General features: G+C 35.5%; 1 long non-coding RNA gene across 1 annotated transcript; it reads right to left on the bottom strand.

The window, feature by feature from the left end:
* Positions 1–1,329: 1,329 nt before the first annotated feature.
* On the bottom strand, positions 1,330–25,016 carry LOC118724099. The gene is made up of 2 exons (XR_004989484.1): positions 24,985–25,016; positions 1,330–1,485 (listed from the first exon to the last, which is right to left on the bottom strand). It is a non-coding gene; the product is annotated as an uncharacterized LOC118724099 (long non-coding RNA).
* Positions 25,017–25,590: the final 574 nt, after the last annotated feature.

The following is a 25,590-nucleotide window of genomic DNA, read 5'->3' as shown; positions in this document are numbered from 1 at the left end:
CATTCATGGGTACTACTGAGACTTACACATTGATAATTAATGAGCTATTTCCTACTCAGATAATTTCCAAACAAAATAAGATATTTATTATGTTTGGTGTTAGGAAGGAAGTGTACATAAACTAATATTTCATATATCCAAACCTCAATTTTGGCTCCCAGTCCACCATCCATTTATTTAATAATTGAATTACAGTATACATGCAGAGCCGTATCAGAATTGTTAACCCATACTCCTGTGGATTATTATCTCAAATACATTGCCTATCTACACTTCCTTCTGTCTTTAGTCTGGCAGACTCCACTCATTTCTAAAGTTAGTTAGGTCACACCTCCCACCCACTTCGGTGAGATAGTTTTTAATATTTGTAAAACTTTCAGATTATTTTGTCATCTTCTACATTCTATTCTGGGATCTGCAACCTTTTAAATCACTTTTTAAAAACATACATGCCTTAGATATAGTCTTTATGCTCTGTACAGTTCTGTGGATTTTGACAAACATTTAATATCTTGTGTTCATTATTATAGTATCCTTTCATTGCCTTAAACAATTCCCATTTGTTTCACTTATTTAATCATTTATCCCTTTTCTTTCCTGGCAATCACTGATATGGTTTCTGATTAGTTTTGCAGCTTTCTGAAGTCATATAATTAGAATTGCATAGTATACAGGTTTTTAAGATTGGCTTCTTTAACATAGCAACATGCATTTAAGCCTATTCATACCTACTCATAATGGAAGAACTTGTTTCTTTTTTTCATCACCTAATAATATTCCATAGTATATCTGTCCCACAGTTTATCTATTTGCTTAAAGAATATCTTATTTGCTTCCTGTTTTTAGTGATTATGAAAACACCATTATAAACATTAATGTGTAGCTGTTTTAAGCAGTCATACATTTCCAATTCAGTTGGGTAAATTCTTAGTAGTGAGATTGCTGGGTTAAATGGTAAGATTATATTTACTTTTATATGAAATTTCCAAATGGTCTTCTAAAGTGGTTGACTCTTATTTCATTCCCATTAATATTAATGAGAATCCTTATTGATCCGTGTTTTTGCCAGCAATTGGAATTGTCAGAATTTTTTAATGTTTTTCATTCTAATAAGTATGTAGTGGTACCTTCATAGTTGTTTTAATTTGCAAGGTGTTGATATATGATGTTGAATATATTTTTATATGCTTAATATTCCTCACTATATCATTAGCTCATTGTGTTGAAAAAATAGTAGAGACTAATATTTTCTGAAACACTCATTGGGAAATGTGGCCCTAGTTAATTATGAAAATTTAGAAATGATCTTAGGATACCTTATTTTTTAAAAGTATGTTTTTATTGATTTCAGAGAGGAAGGGAGAGGGAGAGAGAGAGAGAGCAACATCAATGATGACAGATAATCATTGTTTGGCAGCCTTCTGCATACCACCTACTGTGGACTGAGCCTGCAACCTGGGCATGTGCCCTTGACTGGAATTGAACCTAGGACCCTTTAGTCTGTAGGCTGATGCTCTATCCACTGATCCAAACCAGCTAGGACAGTATATCTCCTTATTAAATTGGGAGATAAAATAATGTTTCAAAAAATAATTGACAAACTATTGAAACAAAAATATTTCAGTGACTATTTTTTTTGTGATTTTCTTTAATTTTGTTGATGATGGTTAGTAGTAGATCTTTTAAAATAGTATTTTGGGAGTAAAAATCTTATAATCATGTCATATATGCAAGGAATAATATCTATCTATCTATCTATCTATCTATAGTTATAGATAGATAGATAGATAGATAGATAGATAGATATATAGATATATAGATATATAGATATATAGATATATAGATATATAGATATATAGATATATAGATATATAGATATATAGATATAGATATATAGATATAGATATATAGATATATAGATATATAGATATATAGATATATAGATATATAGATATATAGATATATAGATATATAGATATATAGATATATAGATATATAGATATATAGATATATAGATATATAGATATATAGATATATAGATATATAGATATATAGATATATAGATATATAGATAAAAGGTTAAGCAACCGACCCACCTTCTGACTGGTAGCTATGACATGCAATGACCATCAGGGGATAGATGTTCCAACCAGTAACTATGATGTGCACTGACCACCAGGGGGCAGATGTTCAAAGCAAGAGCTGTCCAGCTTCAGTGACTTGGCACTGTAGGTTCTTGGATTCTCATGTGTCCTGATCTGGAATTGAACCATGACTTTCTGGTTCATAGGTCAATGTCAACTACTAAGCAATATTGGCTGGACCATACACTTTATTTTTTAATTTGCTTTTATTAGGAAATTAGGACATTATCAAATTGCTTCAGTTCACCTCTTTAAATAATAGGATTGATAGCAGCAAAATCAGTAACAAAAACAAAACAAAACAAAAACACCAAATAGATATTATGAAGAGGTGAGTAGTTTTGCAGTTTAGTATAATAATACAAATAAAACATTTTCAGCTTCTTTTATATCTTTGTTTTCTATTATCTTTCCTAGGAAATCACCACCACTGTCATCATCATCATCATCATCATCATTGTGGTCACAGCTCCCTATTCTGGGTACATACTTCCTCTACATCATCTCTATCACTCCCAATAACTTGTTATGAAGATGGTATTATTTTTATTTACTAAAGAGGAAACTTTAGTGAAGTGAACAGAGGTTAAATAAGTTGCCCATATTTACATAGCTGGTAAGAGGAAGAGTCAGAATTTTAACCTAGATGTTGATATCACAGCACCTGCTCTCTCATGCTATTCATATTATACCACAACACACAAATATGGTTTTGAGTCACCCTACATAATAAAAGGCTAATATGCAAATCAACCCAACAATAGCATGACCAGTCAATATGATGCTCACTGTCCAGCAGGAGGCAGATGCTCAAAGCAGGAGTTTCCCTCTGGTGGCCAGTGCACTCCCACAGGAGAAGTGCTGCTCAGCCAGAAGTCGGGCTCACAGCTGGTGAGCGCAACAGCAGTGACAGGAACCTCTCCCGCCTCTATGGCAGCACTAAGGATGCCCAAGCTGTCAGTTAGACATCCCCTAAGGCAGGGGTCCTCAAACTTTTTAAAGTGGGGGCCAGATCACGGTCCCTCAGAGAGCTGGAGGGCCGGACTATATGAACTACTAATTCCTACTGTAACACCTCGGCTGCGCTCACTGCCCAAAAAACCTGGCGGGCCGGATCAGACTCCTCTGCGGGCCACATGTGGCCCGCGGGCTGTAGTTTGAAGACGCCTGCAAGGGCTTCCAGGCTGTGAGACGACACAGGCCAGGCTGAGGGACCCCCCCCCCCCCGCAAGTGCACAAATTCTGTGCACCAGGCCTCTAGTGATGTTATAAAAGAGTTTCCATTTTCTCTAGCTCGAGCTTCTTTTTATTTCATAGACATGGAAGCTGCAGTCCACAGAAGGTCAACCTCTTCCTCAGTGTTGTGTAGTTGATTTAGGAGAATCTCTGCTTGGGAGGTCACTCTTATGAATACAGAATGGTCAGATTGCTTCCTTTTTAAAACCAGTAAGAGTGCAATTATAAAGAAAGGCTATGAAGCATAAAAATATCTCTACAAGTGTATATATCTATAGCTTTTGACCTTAGCTTGATCTTGGCTCAAGTTCATTTATATTAAAGAAAGATTTGGTGAATTTTCAAGTATCTAATTCAGCTCTATTCTCAGTTTGTCCACTCTGATTTGTCAAAATCAACACTAGGATATTTAGAAATATTGCAGACACTAAGGAAATTATCTCTTACTTTTTTTTTCTTTTGTCTTTTATTTTACTCACTACCATTATTTCATATTAGAGTCCCAGTGCACAAAATTCATGCACTCAAGGGGGTCCCTCATCCAAGCCTGTGCCCTCTCACAATCCAGGAGCCTTCAGGGGGATGTCTGATTGCTGGCTTAGGCCCCCCCCCCCCCCCCCCCCCGCCCCTCTGTGCTCACCAGCTCTGAGCCCAGCTACTGTCTGAGCTTCACATCCTCCGTGGGAGCACACTAACCACCAGGGGGCAGCTCCTGCATTGAGCATCTGTTCCCTGGTGATCAGTGCATGTCATAGCAAATGGTCATTCTGCCATTTGGTTGATTTGGATGTTAGACTTTTATTATATATCATGTGTAGCATTATTCTTCATTCGTTTTAAGAATAGTAAAAAGGGCAATATAACTCTTTATTCCCCCATAACTTAATATTCCCCCTAATGATAATATGTGTGAAAAGATATTTGCTTTATGAATTTAAATATTTGACTTTTTACACTGCAATTTTGCATCTATGTTATGGGATTGCTTCATTGACTCATATATATCTTTCAAAAGTAGCCAATGAGGATGGATATAAGTATTTTAAACAACTTAATAGAAAAATTATCATATTTATAGAGAGCAATAGATATTTTGGTTTATCTCATGGCAAATATAGAAAACATGACAGTATTCTTGTCATTCAAACCTTGAGTGGAAAGAAAAAAAAAAAGTAATGCCTGTCAAAATTAAAAAATCCCAATAAAGCTTACAATAGCAGAGTTAAGCTACAGTATAGAAATTTTAGGAATCTTGGAAAAGCAGTATACATGAATATGTTATTCATATTAACAAATATAATTCATTTACATTCATACATTTCCCCTCTTCTCTACTTTTCCCCTCAGCATACACACAAAGATTTTACTGGAAAACATTACAGAATCTGAGGTGTCCCTGTAAAATGAGAAAGTGATTGGCTTCCCACAATTGCCACTTATAGTAATAAGAAGAGAAAAGAAACCAACAGAGATTGGATGAAATCAATTAATGCTGGACAGTAGCTATGTTAGAAATGTCCTGAACACAATAGTTCTCAAAAAGTAGAATGTACACTGCATTTCCAGTTCTTTGTTGTCTAAGATTCTATCTTTGAATGTTTTCAAATGTCTCAGCAAATCCTGAGATTCCTCTGTCTTAAAAGTGGCAGAAAAGATTCTCCCCTGATCCAGATCTATGGACAAAAGCTTGTCAATGTTTTTTACTCTTAAATTGAGCTGCTTTCCTTGTTTTTATACCCAAAACAATTGTCAATGAAGAAATCAAAACTTTTCCTTATCCATCTTGGACACTGAAAAGCAGAACTTTTTTCTCTTATATGCATATGACAGAACAATGGACAAAAGGAGCTCTTATGACATAGTACAAGATACAGAGACAGAAACATATTTTGTATTTGTTTATTTCTTGATAGTAAATCATCTTGTGGGAATGGAATAGCCCTGCCATTTTACTTTTGCTAATGAGAGTAACCAAGTTCATATGTTCCCAGATGAAAGAAACATCAATACACGATTAATGTCCAGAAAGGTCCTCCCTCAACATACTGTTGAAGGATCCTTGGAAGTGACCTTAAGGATAATGAATGCTGAGCATCACAGATCTAATAGATAGCAGTGATGTGATCCTAAACTGAGCATGTAAGTCTCAACCAGGCCTCTTGTTGCTCTGCTGTGATCCCTTCCAGTTGATCTGTTGTATTAACATAGTTGAAAATAGTACTGCCAAAGGCTAAGAAAGTATAATTTTAAATGTGTGTAATTATTTAATGGTGCAGATCTATATTGGCTCTAGTTTATTTTTATATAGTACAGCATTTGTTTTTTGTTTTTTTTTACTTTAATTTAGTAATGTAATTACTGGACACAAAGTGAAATTTATTCTGCAAGAAGAATTTAATCACTCTGTGTACAAATAATTAAAACTACCTACAAAGCAATATTTATACACATTTTCATGATAGAGATATAAATCCTGAGATATTCAATGATGACTTTTGACGTAGGTAAACACACAGTGCCATTATTGTTTCAATGATTATTTAACTAAATAAAATTGTCTCAACCAGTCTCTTTCGACTCTGGAAGAGGCACAGTATCATTAAGTTTTAGATGTTAATTTGTCCAAAATAGCATTATCTATGCAAAGATGCATTTCTTTTATCTGGATTGTCCATGGTGCTAGATCATACAAGCCCTTCTATGTCAGTTATTTATTGATTAATTGATTTTTGTCTCCCAGCTCCTATTCTGGTATTCAGTGCTTTCCTCTGCTTTGCTAGGGGACTGAAAGCCTGCAACTATTTCTGTAAATTCCCAGGGACAGACTTTCAGGTCAGTGTCCCAGGAAACAGCTCTCACAATGGGAGTACTGGCAAGGGTATGGAAGGGGAACCATTTTCTTTGCTTCTCCTGCTGCCTACATGGTGCCTGTAACAGTGGCATCAGTAGTGGCAGTGGTAGTGTCAACAGTATCAGTGGGAGAGGGGCACCTGGGTCACCATGAAGCAGCATTGGTTGTAGATGAGGCGGAGGCAGCAGCACCCTCAGGCAGCTGAGGCACATGTGAACTTACAGGCACCTACATGCAACTCTAACACCCTCACACCGCTGCTTACCCCCTTCTTCATCTCCCCTTTCTCTCTGCAGTATTTCCTGCCTTTTCATTCTGTGGTCTTTCCAATGCCCTTTCAGTTTCTTGCTTCCTATTCCTGTCTGCTTGATATCACTAGAGGGTTTTCTATTTTCCAATTAGGCTTTGACACATATGGTACTTACAAAATAAGTAGACTTAGAAATAAGATTGGAATCTGGGTGTGCTAATGTAATTGTCATCTGAAAATCGTGAGTCCCTGCCAGTGAATAATGGGCTACTGCTATTTGATGTCAAAAGATAAAAATAAAATAAAAAACACATAAAATGGATGAAATTAAAGCAAGTGTTTGAGTGAAAAATGGTTGCTTTGGTTGATTATTATGGTGGCAATGATGACTGCATGGACTGTGAATTGGATGGCTGTTCTGATGATGCTAGAGAGTACTATCAGTATCCAGTCAGGAAAAATAAAGCCACCAGAGATATTTCATCCTCCTACCACACTGTCCAGAGGCATCATTTGCTGAAAAAAAAAGGGGGGGGCTTCTTCCTTACCCCCATCTTCCAATCCCTCATTATTATCTCCCTCTGGCAAAGCCTGAAAAATTAGAGTGGGGAAAAAAGTTTGCAAGCTGTGAGTTTCAAGTTGGAAATGAAGATAACAACTCCCCACAATGCAGGGAATATTATAAAAGCGTAAGAATAAGAGCCAACAAATGAATCACCAGCTAAGATTGTTAGTGTGTTCTATAGCTAGTTCTATAGACAGTTGGTGAAACCATTCTTGTTAAAAATTAGGGCATTTAAAAAACTAAGCAAAATAAAACAGATCTTTTATTTATGAGTGAAATATTGGATCCAAAGAGAACTCTTGCTCTTAAAGATAAAGGGCAAATATAGAAGCAAAAAAAGGAAGAAAGAAAGAAAGAAAGGAAGGACAAAAGTACCAAAAAGTTATTTGTGGCATGGGGAAAGAAAAATATACATGCAAGATTGTGAGAAATACCACATGTCTAAATAATATGTACTATAGAATACAAAAGTAAATGTCAAAGAAAATCTTTAAAAGTCAATATAAAAGTAAGTAAATTTCAAATAGTGCCTATAAAAGTGAAGGAAATTTGGTTCCAACAAAAAGGCAAAATAATAGATTTAAGATTAGATAAAAGGGCAGGGGAAGGAGATAAAAAGGTATCAGGCTAGAAGACAGTCCAAAATAAGAGAGGAGATTGGGGTGATTGCTAGAAATTGTTTTGATACAACATAGGTGATAAGACAATGTTTAATGTTTTAATAGCAATAAATAAGAGGAACTTGAATGCTAAGTTGAATGCTAAGTTAATGTGGGGGTTGACAGATTTGAAAAAGAAAACAAACAAACAAAAAACCCCCCCACATAAATGTATTAAAATAATTAAAGAGGAAAAGGTGAGTTGTAAATAGCTGACATAGCAGTAGTAAATAAAAGTAATAATTTATACTTATGTAAGAACTACATTACAAAATATTTCTTTGACTGGATGGTTCACATACCATATATAGATGATGTATTATAAAATATAAAGAATTAGAAGATAAGATGATTTTTCATCTGTCTTACTTTCATGTTTACTTAAAGCCAAAATATATATGTTTAATATTTTCTAGGTAATAGTAAAGATGAAAACTACATTATAGATACAGGTATCTATTTTGTATTAAAAATGAAAATATCATTAATATTAACTATGCTAAATTTTATATATTTTTTTATATTTCTGTAAAGAAAATCTTTACAACTGCATTATACTAACTTTTCCCAAAGTATGGCATGAAAGCACAAATTTATTTGAATCTGTAATATTTTATGGTTGTTGTTTTTTGTTTGTTTTTTAGGACAAATATATTTCTAAAGGCAAAGTATCAGAAAATATAATAACAACAGTAATAGGAAAAAATTAAGTATAACTGTAGTACATTTACACAATAAAATATGATGTGGCTATAAAAGAGAAGGAAATCTTACCTTTTGTGTCAGCATGGACAGACCTGGATAGTATTATGTATGCTAAGTGAAATAAGTCAGTCAGAGAAAGACAAATACAGCGTTATTTAACTTATATGGGAAACCCAATAAACAAAATAAACAAATAGAGAAAATAGAAACAGATTAATAGATACAAAGAATGGCTGGCAGCTGTCAGGGGTAGAAGGTTGTATGTTTAGGTGAAATAGGTGAAGGTATTATGAAAAAAAGGAAAACTTCATAGACACAAATCAGTGTGGTAATTACCAAAGGGAAGGGAAGTGAGGGCAGGTAGAAGGATATAAAGAGGGGATAAGGCTGATGGAAGAAGACTTGAAAGTGGATGATGCCCTATGTACATCCCTTTCTATCAGTGAAAACTTTTCAGTGTTCGGGGTCTATGTCATCAAAGGAGTCTGACTTGTGAGTAATAATCATCACAAATTTTCCACCTCCATAGTTATTAATCACTTTTAATTTTGGTTCCGGGTCGAACACTGAATGTGGCCTCTTACTAACAAAAATTAGCAGTAGATTTTATGCACTTAGGGGCCATGATGAACAAAATTATTAAAAAAAAAAGATAAGCATAAGAGAAATGAAGTAAAAAGAAGAGATTTATGAGGGTGCTGCTGACATAGAGCATACTGTTTTACAGCACACTTTAAAAAATGTAGTTTAATTGATTTCAGAGAGGAAGTGAGAGGGAGAGAGGAGAGAGAGAAGCATCAATGATGAAAGAGAATCAATGATTGGCTGCCTCCTGTATGCCTCCTACTGGAGATGAAGCCTGCATGTGCCCTGACCTGGAACTGAACCATGACTTCCTGGTTCATAGGTCAATGCTCAACCACTGAGCCACTCCAGGGCCAGGAAGCAAATTTTATAAATAGAAAGAGTACACTCTAAAATGACAATAAAAAGTATACTATAGTAAATACATAAACAAAGAACTTAGTCATTTTTTATCATTATCATCAAATATTAAGTACTCTACATAATTGTATGTGCTAGACTTTTAAACTATTGGCAGCTCAGCAGCTTTGTTTACACTAGTGTAATCAAAAACACATGTGCAATACATCGTGCTATAATGTTAGGATGGATACAAAGTTACTGGATGCCAGGAATTTTTCAGCCCCATTGTGATCTTATAGGAACATAGTCATATCTGTGGCTTGTCATAGACAGAAAAGTCATTAAACAGTGCATGATTGTATTAACTTCAGTTTAAAATTTATTACTTAGCAGGTTAATTCTATTTAAAAATGAATTAAACATTTATTGGATGGTTATCTTACTTCATCTAGACTCAGCCCTAAATATTCATGATAAAAACATAAAAGGAAAATAGTGATCTTAAGCCCTTTGTGCTTTATAGTCTAAAAGTGGGAATCTGGCAGATAAATAAGGGCCTCTTACACCAGGGAAGTGGCAAGGAGGATAAGAAGATGATTGATATGAGAGATTTTTAAGGACATAAAACATACGTAATAATAGTAACTGACATTTATTGAGTATTTTTAACATGCCAGTTACTGTCACCAGTGTTTCTCATGGATTACATTACTTAATTCTGATTGTAAAAGCTATTAGCAGGCTACATTAACTTTATAGGAAAGGGGAACCCAGCATTAGAGAGGTACATAAGTAATCAATGGAATGTGATGCTAGTGACATTAGTTATGTAACTTTTTAAGACACTATCTTAGATTGTAGTGCTGAAACTGCCACATGCAGTGGCAGGTTAGCCTCTGGGCATGAGAGATCATGTGGACCAAAGCCAAAGTACTTTGACCAATAGCCAGCACCAAGTGCCCAACCCTGAGTGAAGTCACCTTAAACCTTATAGTCAGCATCTGTCCAATAGGCAATAGACTGGTAAGTGTCTAACAACCAGCCTCAAAGAAAGAAATAGGCCTTATTGGTAGCATTAGGCACTTTCTGTGCAATGATAACAACCATGGTCCATTTAAACTATCAATATGATGCCACCTAGTTCATAGAATTTCCACAAACATCAGCTCTCAAATGTTGCTGGGGAAAACAAACAAACCTGGAAGACATCTACTTTTTTTGTTTTTTAACAGGTAATAGAAAAGTATGATTGTATCTGAATCTATACAGTGAGTATAATATATCTTCACTGTAATTTTTACACAGGTGTTTACTTAGGAGGGAAATGTATGACACTATTTTTTTTTTTTTGTGGGGGGTGGTGGGAGATATACTTTATATCCATAAAGAAATTTATGGGAAGACTGACAAATCAGCGATCTCATTTGAAACTCACAACATTTGGAACTAGTAATGTAAACATTGATATTTCATTTTTATCAGTGAAATGATAAGATCAGAATATATATAATTTTCTTTTCTTTTTTTTTAAATATATTTTATTGATTTTTTCAGAGAGGAGGGATAGAGAGCCAGAAATGTCGATGAGAGAGAAACATCGACCAGCTGCCTCTTGCACACCCCCTACCGGGGATGTGCCAGCAACCAATGTACATGCCCTTGACCGGAATCGAACCTGGGACCTTTCAGTCAGCAGACTGACACTCTACCACAGAGCCAAACCGGCTTCGGCAGAATATATATAATTTTTATATTTGTGTACGGTATGTACTAAGTGTAAAAAATAGAATTCAAACTTTATTCTGATTCTTTATCCCATATTCTTTCCATTCTAACATTTTCCTATTACTCAAGCACTGAAATTTTAAAACAAAATTTTTATTTTGAATTGGAACTTATTTGAATTTTAACTACTAACATGAGCATCTTCTATGGCTTTGCTCATGTAAAATATTGTGAGATTAATTCATGGGAGCTACTGCCAATGTTTCTATTATTACTTTATTTACTAGAGGCCCAGTGTATGAAATTCGTGCACAGGGTCTGGGGTGGGGGGTGTCCCTCAGGCCTGCCTGCACCCTCTCCAATCTGGGATCCTTCGAGGGATTTTCAACTGCCCGTTTAGACCCGATCTAAACAGGCAGTCAAACATCCTTCTCACAATCCAGGACTGCTGGCTCCCAACTGCTCACTTGCCTGCCTTCCTATTTTTCCCTAACTGCTTCTGCCTGCCAGCCTGATCACCCCCTAACCACTCCATGCCAGCCTGATTGATGTCTAACTGCTTTCTGCCAGCCTGTTTGCCCCCAGCTTCCCTCCTCTGCCAGCCTGGTCACCCCTAACTGCCCTCCCTTGCAGACCTGGTCCCTCTCAACTGCTCTCCCCTGATGGCCATCCTGTGGTGGTGGTCATCTTGTGTCCACACAGGGGCAAGATCTTTGACCACATGGGGGCAGCCATCTTGTGTGTTGGAGTGATGGTCAATCTGCATATTACTCTTTTATTAGATAGGATTATTAATAAACAAATATACTGCAGAGTTCACAACTGATCGCAGCCTTTGGTAGTTTATCAGGCAATTACATCCATCAGCCAGTCATTTGGGGAAGCTCTGTGTAGGTATTGATAATGACTGTCATAGGCTTTTTTCAGCAGTAGAGGGTAAAACTCATGTAATAATAATAGTTAATAAGAATATTCCCTAATAAAGAAGATGGAATACAGTGATTTTTCTCTATGGGAGCTGCTGCTGTGATTAAATCTCTTTGGCAACATGGGAAGTCTGGTAAGCCTTAACTATTTATATTCTTTCCCTAATGAAGACAAGGAGCTTTTAAAAATAATATGAAGAAAATATTCAGTACCTTACATTAATAAATGCCCTTATCTGTCTCATCAAATAAACTAGATTAACTAGCTACTAAGAGGTGTTAGTGCAAGAGCTGAGAAATGACTGGATGGGGATGTGGTAGGAAAAATAACCTAGCACAGTTGGTGGTTGTGTTAAATTACCTCTAGTGTATTTTTCAGTCTGAATATTCTTTAGTTCTTTGATTCAGTGATAAGACATGGAGTTTGTATATTCTTCCTTGGAAAAATCATTCCAGCATTTGGTCATTATATTCCATAAATGAGTGAGATCATGTGATATTTATCTTTCTCTGACTGTCTTATAACATAAATTGAGGTCCAAAATCAGATCCACATATAGAGAAACATCAATCAGACCATCAAACCTCAGAGGCAAGGTAGGGGAGGGTGGGCTAAGAGAGAGATATCAACTTAAGGACTTGTATGAATGCATATCAGCCTAACCAATGGACACAGACAACAGGGGGTGAGGGCATAAGTGAGGAGGGTTGGGGGGAGTAATGGAAGGATAAGGACACACATGTAATACCTTAATTAATAAAGAAATTAAGAAAAAAAACAAAATAGCATTTGTGGTCTCCAGAGTTTAAGTTCTTATGTTAGAAGCTTGGTGAAAAGGGTAAATAAAACTATTTCAATATTTGAAGTCCTTCTGCGTCTTAGAGGAAGAAACAGAGAACTTTCAGTCCATGTTGACAGTGGTGAATGGCTGTGTCAGAACAGAAGTATACTTCAGCAAGATCTAGAAATATTCTAGTTCTTTTCCAGGAAGATTTATACAATAGGGGAGGATTGTGGGAAAGATTTGGGCTTTGTAAAAAGCATGGGGAAAGGCATTAAAAATGAAAGGGCATGCTGAGGTTTGAAAATGATTGGTACTCTGCTGTGCAGAAGCTTTTAGTTTGCTAAAATCCCATTTGTTTACATTTGCTTTTGTTTCCCTTGCTTGGGGGGACATAGCCAAAAAGATATTACTCAGACTGATGTCAAATAGTTTACCATCTATGTTTTTTTTTTTCTAGGAGTTTTATTGTTTCAGGCCTTACACTTAAGTCTTTATTCCTTTATAAGTTTATTTTTGTATGTGATATAAGAGAAAGCCATCAATAAAACAAAAAGGCAGACTACTGAATAGGAGAATGTATTAAATGAAGATATATCCAATAAGTGGTTGATATCCAATATATACAAGGCACTCACAACTTGGTAAAAATATAAATACTCATCAAATAATGGACAAAAGACTTGAAGAGACATTTCTCCAAAGAAGACATACAGATGGTCAACAGACTTATATGAAAATATGTTCATCATCACTAATCAACAGGGAACTACAGATTAAAATCACAATAAGATACTACCTCACACTAGTCAGAATGGCTATTACCAAAAAGTCAACTAGTAACATGTGTTATCTAGGATGTGGATAAAAGGGGACACTTTACGCCCTGTTAGAGGAATGTAAGTCAGTGCAGCCACTATAGAAAATAGTATGGAGATTCCTCAAAAAACTAAAAATAAATCTATCATATGACCCAACAATTCTACTTCTATTTACAAAAGAAAAAAACAAACAAAAAAAACACACAATAATTTGGAAAGGTATATCTACCCTATGTTCATCATAGCATTATTTTCAATAGCCAAGATATGGAAGCAAACTAGGTGTCCATCGATAGAAAAATAAATATGCATGTATTATTATTATAATATATATACTAGAGGCCTGGTGCATGAATTTCATGCACTCGGGAGTAGTCCCTCAGCCTGGTCTGTGAGAGGGTACAGTCTGGGAGCCTTTAGGGGATGTCTGATGGCTTAGGGGATGTCTGATGGCTTAGGCCTATTCTGGAGTGGGCCTAAGCCATCAGTAGGACATCATTAGCACTGCTGTGGAGGTGGGAGAGGCTCTCATCACAGCCGCTGTGCTTGTCAGCCATGAGCCGGCTTCTGGCTGAGTGGTGTTCCCCTGTGGGAGTGCACTGACCACTAGGGGGCAGCTCCTGCTTTGAGCATCTTCCCCTGATGGTCAGTGTGCATCATAGCAACCGGTCATTCTGCCATTTGGTCAATTTGCAGATTAGCCTTTCATCCTGGAAGATGTGCAGCTGGGGCTTCAGTAGAGCTACCAAGGCATCCAGGGTAACAGATTCAGCCAGTCATATATTTTCTATTCATTTCTCTCTTATTTGTTTATTTTTTGTTAATCTTTACTCAAGGGCATTTTTCCATTAATCTTCCGAAAGAGAGGGAATGAGAGAGAGTGACACTGAAAAATTCTTATAAATTCTGTGAATTTTGGACTCATCATGAAAACTTCATATTTCCTTAGGAAATGAAGCCTTGTCAAGAAAAATAATTTCACAAGAGATATTGAATCATTTTAAAATGTCCCCAATGTCACCTCTCAGCATTTTATCATTATTTTCACTCTAGATTATATTTTCTCATTGAAGATCTTAGTGTTAGGAAATTGTTAAAGGGTCACATGGGTGGCAAATAAAGTGTCAATGATAAAACTCTATAAAGGAATTTGTTCTCAGAAACTGTCAATTGGTGGCTTCTTTACTAGCATTAATTTGACAGGCTGAAAAAAAATTTAAGTGAGAGGATTAAAACTTTAAGGCATATATATAATTTTCAACAGTGACTTGCCTTCAAATAAAAGGTTGCTCTTTAGTTTCAAATACTGAAAGAGGTGAGAATAAAATGTTAATGTTTTTCATATAACTTTTGTGTATAATTTACACAGGTGTATGGGGGTGGGAGTGGAGAGGTGAAGACTAAGTGTGAAGTGGTTAGAAAGGATCTCAATACAATTATCTGATTAGAGCTGTGTTTGGTTTATGCTGTTGGTTGTGCTGAACATTCTCCAACTCTTCCTCTCCTCTCTCCACCCCGAAACTCCCCAACACACTCCCCCCAAAAAGAAATGAAAATACTGCCTTGGTTAATTTCCTTACAATGTTCCTCATTAAGCTTCCAGGCAATATTCAAATAACCTTTTTTTACTATTGCCTTATTGGGACACAAGACTTATTAATCACTATTATATTCATTCTACCGTAATTCAGAAAATATGACCAAATTGTTTTTCATAGTTCTTGAGTTTTCTGAGAGTCACAGCAGATATAAAATGGCTCACAACTGACTTTGTTGGACATTTCAGTACATATGAAAAAAAGAAAAAAATATTTCTAGAATATTTTTAGATCTCAAATAAAATAGAGTAGTAGACACTAGTTGAACACATGAATTTATGTTTTTATTTTGCTACTGTTATGAATCATAATGTAAATATCTTTGTTTTCCAATGGTCTTAGGCTCTACAACAGCCTAAGACCCACAGGTTGAGAACTGCTAGCAGAGTCACCTAAGACAATCAGAAAACACAGATATTTACATTACGATTCATTAACAGTAGCAAAATTACAGTTATGAAGTAGCAATGAAAATAATTTTATGGTTGGGGTCACCACAACATGAGAAACTGTATTAAAGGGTTGTGGCATTAGAAAGATTAAGAACCACTGCCTTAGAGAGTCAAAAATCTAAAAAGTTAATGATAACTATAATGCCCCACAATTTTATATGCTTGTTAGTAAAATACAGGTGTATCAACTAGATTATTTTTATTATATAACAAGTAATCAAAACTTTATACTAAACTTCCTTTTCTCTAACCTATTTATTCAATTTTGAATCAAGAACAAGCTTATAGCATAACAAATCTAAATCCTGTATTCATCTTACTACTGTAACTTTTATAAATCTAATCAATGGATTTATGAATGTACTACTTAAATGCTCTAAGAATTTCTATGAGATGTTTAATTACTTAATCCTAAGGACTCTATAAGGCTTGCAGGGCTTAAAAACTTGTGCCCAGAGGAGATAATTACTAAAATATATATCATATTTAAAGTCATAAGATAAAAAAAATATATATTCATTTGTTTCAAATGTTGTCATTGCCCTCATGTGCACAGACAAGTCATTATAACAAGATTAATATGACAGATGAGCCAGAATAGTTTCCTAGGTACTAGATAACTGACATATGACAGAAAGGGGAGCTTTTTCTAATGACAAGACTGATAAACATTTTCAAAACTATTGCTGATAGTTTTAAATTTAAGTGCATTTTATGACTTTCATTATCTTCCAAAATTTTAAATGAAGGATCTATTTTTTTCATTAAAAATTGAAGAGATGAGCCGAAACCGGTTTGGCTCAGTGGTAGAGTGTCAGTCTGCGGACTGAAAGGTCCCAGGTTGGATTCCGGTCCAGGGCATGTTCCTGGGTTGCGGGCACATCCCCAGTAAGGGGTGTGCAGGAGGCAGCTGGTCCATGTTTCTCTCTCATGGACGTTTCTCGCTCTCTATCTCTCTCCCTTCCTCTCTGTAAAAAGTCAATAAAATATATTAAATAAATAAATAAACAAATAAATAAAAATGGAAAAGATGAGATAGTGATAGAGATAAAGACAGAGATGTGTATGTATGTATGTTCTTACGGTAAAAGGAAAGCCAGGGTTTTTACTGTAGGAATGCTACTGAAACAGAATTTTTAGACTGGAAACTGGATTCTTTGTCCCCTGGAGTCAAAGAATGAATCCATGGACAGAGACAGTATAGCAGAGGTGGAGATTATTGTAGAACAAGTACAGACTCCCATGTAGGTAAGGGAAAGAGTCCCACAGAATGGACTCCCAGAAGGGCAGGGGAAAGGGTCCCACCAACTTCCTGTTTCCATGGTTTATAAAGGCTGCAGTTCCTGTGTCCTGACATCCTTTCTTATTGGTTAATATTTCACATTGGTTACTACAGTGATTCCTGAGGCCCTCCTCCATCCTAGGCCTTCCTTTTATTCGGGGCTTTCTTTCTTATTATTTTTTAAATATAGACCTTTTTTTTTTTTTTTGGCTTCTTCCAGTTCCCTTATCTATGGAAATATACCTGTTGCTGCTTTCTTGTCTTATGTAAATGCAACTGTTGGTGCTCCCTTGTCTTATGGAAATGTGACGGTACCTGGCTTCATTGTGTTATGGAAATGTACCTTCTCCAAGTCTGTAGCCCTGTGTTTTTCTATGGACCCCAATTCTAAAAATTCCCTAAACCTGCCTATGTTCCCCTCAAATTCCTGTTTCATTATTTTATATGTCTTTGGGTGGTGGGCACACAATGCAATATACAGAAGATATATCATAAAATTGAATACTTGAAACCTATATGATTTTATTAACCATTGTCACTCCAGTACATTTAATTAAAATAAATAAAATACTTATACTCATAGATTTATTTCCTTGTTATTATTATTGTTTTTTAAATCACTGGGAATAAAATTAAGGATGTTAAACTTGTGTCATCTACAAAAACTAAATAAGGTTCCTACATGATTTTTCAAGAATAAAAATATATCAGCTATACTATATTTGAAAAAATGGCTCAAAGATAGAAACAAAATCATAGAATATTCTGAGTTGGAATTTAATATAATCACATAGGCTATCTTAACAAAATGACACTGAATTTGGAACATACTAATTTTAATAAAATGATACTGAGAAAAATCTGAGGGAGCCCTATACAATAATAGGAATAACTTCAGTAAATTACATAATGGGCATCTTAATTATAGTGCCAATTTCAGACTTTTATATTTGACTTATAATTATAAATCTTATCCATGTACTTTATTACTTTGTTGGTCAAAATCTTGTCTGAGCATCTGATACCCTCCTTATCCCTTTTTCTAGTGTCTGACTTGAAAATTCACCCTTCCTGTCATTTCCTATACAATGAGCTCTAGTTCTTAGGAGAATCATTATCTTCTTAAAGTATGTTTTTCCCTTTTGTTTCTCATTATCTGACTTTCTTTTGCTGGTGTATTAAACAAACAAGTAACCCTTGCTATCTATCTTCCTATTATCCTTTAGGGGAAAGTTACTTTCCAAAAATGAATAATGTATTTTAATTGTAGTACATATAGTGCATTATCTTCTTTTTTATTATCCATATCCTCACATTATTCCATTAGACAGTATTTATGTGATGAATCTGAGACTATAACATGAATCTTCTGACTCACTATGTTCACTTTTCCCCTGATCACCTATAACATATATTATATAGATGATCCATTCTGTTTTCCAGAATTAACCGAAAAGAAATTAAACAATGAATAAGGGACATTAAATTATAAACATACATATCTGTTTATATCTCTCAGTAATGCAAATATTAGACAATACCTTTTGTTATATAAGGGTTAGATTGTGTATCCCCAAAAAACATGTTGAAGTCCAAACCCCCAGTGGCTAAGATTGTGACCTTATATAGAAATAGGGTTTTTGCAGATGTAGTCAAATTATTGATTATCATGAGGTCATTAGGATAAACACTAGTCTAATATAACTGGTGTTCTTTGTTTTAAGATTTTTAATTTATTTTTGGAAAAAGAAAATGGGAGAGGGGGACAGATAAACATCAATCAGCTACCTCTTGCACACCCCCTACCAAGGAGTGAGCTGGCCATCTGGGCATGTGCCCTGACTAGGAATCATGTTGGTGATTCCTGACATAACCTGTTGGTGCATGTGACAATGTCCAACCAACTGAGCCACACAGGCCAGAGCAGAATAGGTGTTCTTATAAGGAAATAACAGAGATACATAGGGAGAACACCATATGTGACAGAGTCAGAGAGTAGACTGATACAATTGAATGCCATGGAGTTCAAGGATCAATGGCAACCAAGAGTGCCTATTAAGAGTCACTGACGGGGCATGGTCCTGAAGACAACATGCTTTTGGACTGTAGCCTCTATAAAAGTAGAGAATAAATTTCTGTTTTTATGAGTCACCCAGCTTGTGGGTTTTTTTAACCTCAGCCTCAAAAAGCTAACACCAGTGTAGAACAAATAAAAATGCTAGTGAATCTACTAGTATGTATTTTCCCAAGACTGCATACTTTTAGAATAAGTTCTTTTCCTCTGTTCTTATTATGGTCTAATGCATAATGATGTTTTATTTCTTATTTATTTTTACCATAGATATTTTACCCTAGATTTTGTCAGCCCAAAGAAGAATATAAAAAGAAAAGAGGCACAGAAACATAGAGAAATAATATGACAGCTCCTCAAAGATTACAAAAAGTATAAACTATATTTTCTCTTCTTGTGTTTGGTTTTGTCATTATAGCTAATGACATACAGACCTATTCTTTTATTTTCTGGAAAGCAGCTTATTGAAGATAATCAATTTAAAAATCAATGCTTATAATTTGTTTTGATTCAAGGGACATTATTACCCATGCCTGAAAGATTGTGCCTTTGCTTACTAGAAAACCAGAGCTCATATGTCAATGATGTAAATCATTGTTTTCTTTCTGCTTGGTCACAATTTGCCGTTCTTCACACTTGGCTAAATATCCCCATTTCTATCATTTCATCTGCTGGCAGTTGCTAAGGTGCTACTCTTGCTTTCTCAAGTCTTCCTACTCTCAGAGTCAACATTAAGGACATTTATAGTGAACTAGCAAAGTCAGAGACTTATGTCAGTGGGACTTCAGCTTCCAAAACATTGATCAAACACATCCAATTCTTTAATAGATCAAAAAGAGTTAAATACTGTAGATGGTGGAGATATACAGGTGACTATTTAATCTTATAGATTAATTTGATCTTATCTAGTTTTGGGATAATAAATTTATTCATATAAAGTTAATAATCAATGAAACACAAAGATACCAACTGTGCTTCATAACTGAATTGTCAGCAATGCCTTAACTGCTGAATATGCTGCAATTCAATGTCTAGAAACAGATTATTTCAAGTTATAATTGCATGTTTGGAAGCTTTTTGATATGGACATGAGCAAATTTAAATCCATAAAACCATTCTCTTCTTCCCAATATTAATATTGTAATCTCACATGTACCTAGTACTCCAATAAACCAAATTTGAGAAACTATTTGTTGGCTGCTAGTTCCAGTGTAAGGAGCATTGTTTGAATGCCTGCAAGTGTAGGAACTAATTTACTCTAAGAAGGGCAAAACAAAGAATAGGTATAAGCATGATGTACTTGAAAGGTATTGAAAAGTCTAGCTTAATTGGAATGGAAAGGAGTTTTATCTTAAACTTTATTGGGAGAGAAGGTAATTTACTCAGCCAGGATTTTAGTGGAGGGCTTGACATGCTTGGCCAAGGTTTTAGTGCTTCACACTCTAAGCAATACAATTTGTTGCAATGACTGTGTTTTATGAAATTGTTCTGAGATAGAATGCAACTGTATTAGAGAAAAAAGGGCCTCTTGGAAAGAAGATAAAACAACTGAGGTGATCAGAGTCCATCCTGGGATGATGGAATGAGAACTGAACTGAAGGAATGAATGAATCTTGAATCAATGGAATTTTGTCAGGGGATGTACATAGAAATGAAGGTGATGATAAAGTAATGCCTATGTGTTGCAAAGTGTAAAGGAATGAATTTAATTAAGCACCTACTATATATTTCAATTAAATCTCATAATAATCTGATAAACTTAAGAGGAAGATTTTATTATCCATATTTTCTTAGACATGTAACTGAGATGATATGAGTAAGGCTGAATAGTTCTTCTGGTAAGAATAGTCATGTAGTCACTCAATTTTCTCTGCAGCAGCTTGGCAGAGGTTATGACATCAATAGCTATGGGTTTTAAAGAGGAATTTCTGCTTGAACATTCATCTACACTAATAAAAGAGAAATATGTAAATTTACCATACCTTTGTGATGCCCACCAGTCAATCAGAGGTGAGTATGCAAATTAACCCAATAAGATTGTGGGTTAATTTGCATACACAGGTGTCAGGCTGTGGTTTTATGGAGGGGGATGCACTGTGCCAGGCACTCAGGGCCTCTAGGTTGTGTGCGGAGGGGGCCGGAGGGGAAAATGGTGGTGCCAGCAGCCAGGGAAAGGAAGACCCATTCTTGCACGAATCTTCATGCATCGGGTTTCTGGTATGAGATGATTAAACATTTCTGCTGGCTAGATTTCTTCTGAATGATTACATGACTCACTGTGCATTGAGAAGCATTGTTAGTTTACTACTTTGAAATAAATCTGTTTTTGTTTTAATTATCTAAGTTAAATATATCTGCAAATAAATTCCCAATCAATACAATATTATTAAGCTGACATGAAGTTTTCATATAAAATATTTGATCAATCATAGTAAAAGTTTGAGGTATCTTGTTATAGATATATAAAAGTATAGAAAATAAATATTATCAAACTGTCATCACAAGAAGTTAACAAGGAGAGGATGGCCAAAGATGTAGAGAAAAGAGTTTTAGTAGCTGTTTTAGTAATTAATTCATAAAAATATTTATGTCATCTCTCTAGATAATGAGATGTTCATGGTACTTGTCAGCATTTTAATTAGTAATTTATTGTGATTTTTTTCTTATTCTAAGTAGTAATAAATAATTTTGATCTAATTATGTTTTTAAAATTCTGTAGTATTTTCTATAGATGTCCCTTGAATTAGTTACTAATTGTTGCATAACAGATTAAAACACATTTATTATCTCACAGTTCTTTGATCAGGATTCAGGGCATGGCTTAGATGGGTTCTTGGCTCAGAGTCTAGTAAGGTGGCAATCAAGGTGTCAGCTGGGCCAAAACTGGTTTGGATCAGTGGATAGAGCGTCGGCCTGTGGACTGAAGGGTCACAGGTTCAATTTCGGGCAAGGGCATGCATCTTGGTTACGGGCACATCCCCAGTGGAGGTGTGCAGGAGGCACCTGGTCTATGTTTCTCTGTCATCGATGTTTCTAACTCTCTATCCACCTCTGTAAAAAAATCAATAAAATATATATATTTTAAATTATGTCAGCTGGACTGTGCTCATATCTAGAGGTCTGAAGAGGGAAGAATCTCCCTCCAAACTTACTAGTACTTTGGTGCTATCACAAAGATCTGACCTAAAAGGCAGGGAAAATGTTTATAATTACAATAAGACTTCACTGAATATCACTGATAGCTTCCTGGAAACTGTGACTTTAAACAAAACAGCCCTTACTTAACAAAATTTTTTATTATAGATTAATTGATATAAACAACTTATTTCTGGTCACAAAAAAACATCACCAAAACACTTCTCATGTTAAACATTTAAATAAAATCGAGTTACACATTCATTTAAGAAAGATTGATAAAAACCAGCAAGATCATAATTGCCTAAAGAGGTCAAGGGTAGCTGGCACCTATCTGACAGCTTATGTTGCAAGACAGAACCCACCCCTGAAAGGGACATCCTTCCATTGCAGGACCCACTCACACCCCCCGGACTCATCGAGACTCAGACAATTTGGACACACCAGTTCACCTCATACTAATATGTAATAGTATGTACATCTTTGGGCTATAGGAGAAAACCAAAGAACCCAGAAAAAAACCCACACAGACATGGGAAGAACATACAAACTTTACACAATGGCCTGGCAGAAAATTATTTTCTCTCTCCTCAATGTTATAATGAAATGACTTTGAACTAAAAATTTTTTCAAGGGCCTTTTGTACAGTCAACTTGAAGGTATATGAGACATATTTTTACATCATAAGGGATTGCCTTCATCCCACTATCTTTCAACTAAGGTTTTGACAAATTTTTCCCCCATAGTTATTCTGTATGGCAGATCCAGGTGCCCAGATCCTCATACATTTTTCTTTTTCTTGTTTTAAAATATATTTTATTGATTTTTTTATAGATGGAAGAGAGAGGGATAGAGAGTTAGAAACATCGATGAGAGAGGAACATCGATCAGCTGCCTTCTGCACACACACACACACACACACACACACACACACACACACACCCCACACACTGGGGATGTGCCCGTAACCAAGGTGCATGCCCTTGACTGGAATCGAACCTGGGACCTTTCAGTCTGCAGGACGACACTCTATCCACTGAGCCAAACCTGTTTTGGCAATCCTCATACATTTTCCATTGTTTTTTTTGTTTTGTGTTTTAAATATATTTTTATTGATTTTTTACAGAGAGGAAGAGAGAGAGATAGAGAGTTAGAAACATCAATGAGAGAGAATCATTGATCAGCTGCCTCTTGCACACACCAACTGGGGATGTGCCCGCAACCAATGTACATGCCCTTGACCGGAATCGAACCTGGGACCTTTCAGTCCTCAGGCCAACGCTCTATCCACTGAGCCAAACCGGTTTCGGCCATTTTCCATTGTTAAGAGGATCTTTAGGTAATGTCTACCTTAACCTGTTTCTTTTTAATCTCTGAACCGATGCAGTATATAAAAATTATTATAGGAGTATGCACTCTAGCATGCTTTCTGGCTCTACCGCAACTTACATAAGCTTGATTTTGGACATTACAGTGCCAGTATGAAATATCATCTCCTTTCATCCCTATTTCTGGGCCAGTAGTTTATCCCAAATAGCTAGTAAATATCTAAATGGATGTGGATAATAGGTGCTGAGAGCGAGTCAGATGTAATGTTTGTGCAGGGGTGGGGTGAACGAGAGGCTAGTGGACACTGGATAATAGAAAACTGCCTGTCGCTGTGATGGTCCGAGGCACTGATATCCAGTCACAGTGGGGAAAATGCATCCTCCAGCATTGGCCTAATAATATGGTCTTTTCCTGGGATTATAGTGTTTTGGAGCCACTAGTACTCTTTCTTGACATTTTTATTAGCTTTACTGGTAGTGGAAATGTCACTCACCTAACTATCCAAATACACCTGTATTTTTTGCTTGAACTTCCGAATAGCTTGGTTTAATTTAGACCCTGCTGTGACCAAGGCTACATCTGCAGCTATACAATCACTTCTGAAACAATGTAGGAATCATTCTGATTATAATCTTCCTGGAACTGAATAGCTATAATTGAGTCCAAGACAGAGAAGAGATGATAAAGTCTAAAAATATTAGTCATTCTCTGGGTAAACAATGGAACTGCTTGGGATTTTATTCCACAGGATTGGAGGAAATTGGGAGGGGGGAAAAACACACACAAAATCTGGTTGGATGATTAAAATTTTCAACAATTATTCTAACAAAAATTGCAGAAAGAGTATTTTTACTTTGTAATAAACACAAAATAATAAAATGTCTAGAAGTAATTACCTGGGAAATCTCCTTATTTTGCTAGCAAGTCACGCTTGCCATTGATATTCCTCTGCATAGAGAACTAGTGTGATCTCATGTTCATGGTCTCTCCAGCAATCATCAAAAACAATGCTATGTCACAGATTTGTCTCTTAATTGGTGCTCTTTTCTCCTATTAGTTCTCCTTCTTCTGCTCACTTCAGAACACAGTTCTCAACGGATTCTCAAAATAAGTAAATGTTTAGTGTTGCTGTCTAAAGGCATATTTTTTTTCATTACCCTCAAATAATTAGAAATATTTAAAATAAAATTACATAAAAATTAGATATGTACTATTTGAGCAAACTCAGAAATTATAAATCCATAAGTACTGTTTATAAAGTTTTCTGTGAAAACAAGAAGTCTAACTGCAAAGGCAATGTGCCTAAAATTTATAATTTAATTTGGCAAAAGTCACAAAGGTCAATGAAAGCATCTTTTATTTTATTTTTTAAATATATTTTTATTGATTTCAGAAAGGAAAGGAGAAGGAGAGAGATATACAAACATCAATGAGAAAAGAGAATCATTGATCGGCTTTCTCCTGCATGTGCCACACTGGGAATGGAGCCCACAATATAGGCATCTGCCCTGACCAGGGAATCATACGGTGACCTTCTGGTTCATAGGTTGATACTCAACTGCTAAGCCATGCTGGCCATGTTGAAACCATATTTTAAATGTAACTTATGCAGGTGGTTCATTTAAAAAAATAGTTTTATTACTCCTTTGAGCAGTAACAGTTTATACTTTAACCTATTTTTTTTAAAGTTAACCATTAAAGTACAAGTATTGCTAAGTTAGTTCTATAGATGTTTGGAATTCAACTAACTTAAGACAAAAATATGCTTATTTTTATTTCACTAGGGTGAAAATTACAGAGTAATTGCTTTGAAGACTTCTCTCTATAATTAACATTGCAGATTGAACCCTGCTAAAGGTTCTTTACCTGTGGGTCATAACCCACAGGTTGAGAACTGCTGCTATAGAACATTGGAAAACACAGATATTTACATTTTGATTCATAACAGTAGCAAAATTACAGTTATGAAGTAGCAACAGAAATAATTTTATGATTGGGAGTCACCACAACATGAGGAAGTATATTAAGGGGTTGTGGCATTAGGAAGGTTGAGAACCACTGGTTTAACACATCATGTAAAGGCAATAGAAGTAATGGAGTGACTGCTCTAAGCACAACTGCAAGGATGCAGG

Source organism: Pipistrellus kuhlii, unplaced genomic scaffold, assembly GCF_014108245.1.
Source record: "Pipistrellus kuhlii isolate mPipKuh1 unplaced genomic scaffold, mPipKuh1.p scaffold_m20_p_2, whole genome shotgun sequence".
Taxonomy (NCBI): Eukaryota; Metazoa; Chordata; class Mammalia; order Chiroptera; family Vespertilionidae; genus Pipistrellus; species Pipistrellus kuhlii.
This window is presented reverse-complemented; position numbering and strand designations above follow the sequence as displayed.